Source organism: Galeopterus variegatus, unplaced genomic scaffold (assembly GCF_000696425.1).
Source record: "Galeopterus variegatus unplaced genomic scaffold, G_variegatus-3.0.2 Scaffold2137, whole genome shotgun sequence".
In the NCBI taxonomy this organism is placed as follows: domain Eukaryota; kingdom Metazoa; phylum Chordata; class Mammalia; order Dermoptera; family Cynocephalidae; genus Galeopterus; species Galeopterus variegatus.
This window is the reverse complement of record NW_007728248.1, coordinates 26,894-30,429: the sequence shown is the minus strand read 5'-3', so window position 1 is coordinate 30,429 and position 3,536 is coordinate 26,894.

The following is a 3,536-nucleotide window of genomic DNA, read 5'->3' as shown; positions in this document are numbered from 1 at the left end:
ACCAGGGCCACGGGTTCGGATCCCTATATAGGGATGGCCGGTTAGCTCACTTGGGAGAGCGTGGTGCCAACAACACCAAGTCAAGGGTTAAGATCCCCTTACCGGTCATCTTAAAAAGAAAAACAAACCTATGTGAGATTTTTTGGGCCTGACCATTGGCAATCACAAAGGCTTTACCTNTGGTGCTGATAACACCAGGGCCACGGGTTCGGATCCCTATATAGGGATGGCCGGTTAGCTCAATTGGGAGAGCGTGGTGCCAACAACACCAAGTCAAGGGTTAAGATCCCCTTACCAGTCATCTTAAAAAAAAAAACAAACCTATGTGAGATTTTTTGGGCCTGACCATTGGCAATCACAAAGGCTTTACCTGGCATGCCTCATGGGGAAAGGTGCCCTCCCATACCAGGGGGAAACCTTGAAGACATTTTTCCCTATTCTGACTCAGTACTCAGTACTTTTCCACTCCTACCTTTATACCTCAGCAGTAAATGATTAAAGGTTTACCTCTTTTATTTTTGGCTTGTTGCTTTGATCAGGTACTCGGACACCTGACAGCTCAGCTCACTCTCCCAGCTTGACTGAGCTCCTGACGATGAAACCCCTGGATTGCAGCCTCTTGATAGACCCTGGGTTAGCAGAGGACACAGTTCTGTCATTTCTGAACCCCTGATCCACAGAAATTGTGGGATAATAAATGTGTTGTTTTAAGGCACAGAGTTTGTGGTGATGTGTTTTATAGCAATTGATAACCATTGTAGCCACCAATAGCTTCAGGCCTGCATTCATTCAGTTTAGCAACTCCAGCTGAAAGAAGGCATATATTTCCCAACACCTCCAACAAAAATATAGGGACTGCCCCTCACAAATCCAGACTGGGTTGTGTACCTAGCCCTATCTACTTGTTATAATTCTGACCACGCCTGGGCCTTCCTCCACCCCTACAGCTCCATCCCAATCATGTTTTATTAAGGTGTGGGAGGGACAGCTCCCCAAAGGAAAATAAATGTGCTGATACCAGAAACAAGAGAAACAGAGGCAGGAAAAGCAAAAGCAAGAGGTGCCCTCTGCACATAGCAAATGAGTAATACACACACCATTGCAGAGATTTTTTTTAGCCAGCAAAAGGAGCAACTCGTAAGCACCATGTCAGTAAGCACCTTGCATGTGTACACAGCTAATATTGATTACATGTATTAATCACTTTAGTAAAACAGATTCCATTTGTACTTATCAAAACATCATGAGCATACTAGAATTTTCTGCATGCTCTGGAAATTAAGAAACTGTATTTATTAAAGCATACCAACTTAGAACTTATTTTGACTTCCCCAACTGCTTTGTATTAGTAAGGTTTTGCTGTAATTAACATTTGTCCAGAAGTCCAAAATCAGCGAAAAAAGAGGTTAGATAACAAAAGGGAGCTAAGCCAATTCCCTGGAGTTGGGTCAAAGGCCCAGAAGGGCAAATATGCCATATACAGAAATAAACTTTTTTTTACGTTAATCTGTTTTGCCATCAGATGAACCCAGTCAGGATTACCAGTTGCTTTAAACACAAGGATATTGATGATTTGAGGGTTTACAAACTTGCACATTTTATGGTGGGAAAAGGGGTTGAGATAGAGGGGTGGAAGACACTTCAATGAAATATAGCATATTAATTTCCTTCACAGTGAGTGGAGATATAAAATTATAGTTGGGGGCTCTCATGAGAACCCAAGAATAACAGTGGCCCATATCTTATGCAGAAGTTAAGGTCCAATGTCAGTGTGAAAGGCCAAAATTAAGTGCAGTCCCCAAACTACACTACTTAAATTGTTTCTCTTTCTCTCTCTCTCCTATGTGAAAGTGGTAGAATTCACAGTTAAATATGTAGATGATGTGGCTCCATTGTACAGTAAAAAATATCTGCAGAATAGTCTGCAGATGGGATACGGTTAACACAGAGGAAGAAAGAGATGCAGTCTCTGCAGATGTGATAGAGTTACACACAGGCAAATGAAGTTCTTCCTAGTTTGAAAACTCAGATATTAAAAAATGCAATTTAGAGTCAGATCAGCAATGTGGCACACTGAATTAATGTGTTTCAAACACATAGAAATTCTAGGGGGAAAATCACAGAAAAATTTAATACATAGCCAAGCATGGAAATAAGAAGGATTCCCAGGTCCCATAAGTAAAGCAGGCATGTGTAGCCAGTGTGGTAAGAGCATGAGCTGCCACTACAGTGGCCCACGGTGGGGATCAGACATGAATACAGGACCTACGGCTGGGAGCGCTTGAGTCTGGGGAAGGCAGAATACTAGACATGAAGAACCATGATAAAGCCAGGACACTGGTGGGGCTGCACATCGGTGAGAAGAGGACCAAGTGAGCTCTGCCCATTGGCCTAAGAAAGTGTCAAGGATGGAATCTCATCTTTACCTCGAGCTCTGGGTGGAAAAAACTCTTTTATGAGGACTCAGAGCCCAAAGTCTTTATCAAATATAGATATGGACTTCAAATGAACTGTGTTCACATGATGTAGGAATCCCAAGCTGATAATTAAAAGAAAAAATTTGCCTTTATGAAACCCCTGGAGCATTTGGTTGGAAGGAATGCAACAAACCCTGGAGGGACACTTCCACAACCCACAGATCAAGGGACTTCCTAAGGGCTCCCAATAAAATACAAGGAAGTAATCCTCCGTAATCAAGAGAGTAAGGGGACAGCATCTTAAGGAAGTGGGACAATGGCACAATATGTGCTGCATAGCAACACTTTGGCCAACGACAGACAACATATTACAACAGTGGTTCCATAAGATTATAATGGAACTGAAAAGTTCCTATCACCAAGTGACATCGTAGCCATCACGAAGTCATAGGCCAATGCATTACTCACGCGTTTATGGTGATGCTGGTGTAAGCAAACCTGCCGTGCTGCCAATGGTATAAAAGTATAGCACATTCAATTATGTATAGTACATACTTCTTTCATGATAATGGCTACGTATTTACTACACTATACTTTTTATCATTATTTTAGAGTGTATTCCTACTTTAAAAAAAAATTAACTGTAAAACAACTTCAGGCAGGCTCTTCAGAAGGCATTCCAGAAGAAGGCACTATTATCATATGAGATGACATCTCAAGGGTCTTATTGCCCCTGAAGACCTTCCATTGGGATGAGATGTAGAGGTGGAAGACAGTGATACTGATGATCTTGACCCTGGGTGGGCCTGAGCTAATGTGTCTCAGATTCTAACAAAAAACTTTAAAAAGTAAAAAAAAATAAGAAATTTTTTTTTTTCCTTTTTGTCTTTTTTCGTGACCGGCATCGGATCGCAACCCTCAGTGTTGCGCCCGTACCGGACCAGGACCGGCAACGGGATCGCAATCCTTGGTGTTGCGCCCGCACCTCGCTCAGCCAGTGAGCAGCCGGTCTGTATGTGGGATCCGAACCCTTGGCGGGAGCGCCACCGCACTTCCCAAGCGGCGCACTGTAGCAGTGCGCCACCGGGCCGGCCAAAAATAAGAAATTTTAAAAATAGG